A 360-nucleotide genomic window follows, 5' to 3' on the forward strand; every position below is an offset into this window, starting at 1 on the left:
AAAAACTTGACAACGACTTTATATATGCTTAAATTTATGAACCCAGATTTATATATTTATAATGATTTTGTAAAGTCATAATTTCAAACGCAAGTGTATGTATCGCTCAAGTAATACAGAGCTCTAGTGGAGTCCCGTTTATCGATCCCACAAGGAAGCGAGGTAAGAGGTCCTTTGTCAAGTTCTAGTCTACTACAATTAGTCCTTAGTTTTGAATGTCGATTAAAATGATGTTTTATCTAGCAACTACTTCTAAATGCAAGTGTTAAATGTAAAGATAGTAACTATAACTAAATGCAAATATTAATTCTAAAGATAACCCTTTTTAGATGAATTGGTTTGGAGAATTTTAAGATATTA

The sequence above is a fragment of the Phalaenopsis equestris genome, unplaced genomic scaffold, assembly GCF_001263595.1.
Source record: "Phalaenopsis equestris unplaced genomic scaffold, ASM126359v1 Scaffold000877, whole genome shotgun sequence".
Lineage (NCBI taxonomy): Eukaryota > Viridiplantae > Streptophyta > Magnoliopsida > Asparagales > Orchidaceae > Phalaenopsis > Phalaenopsis equestris.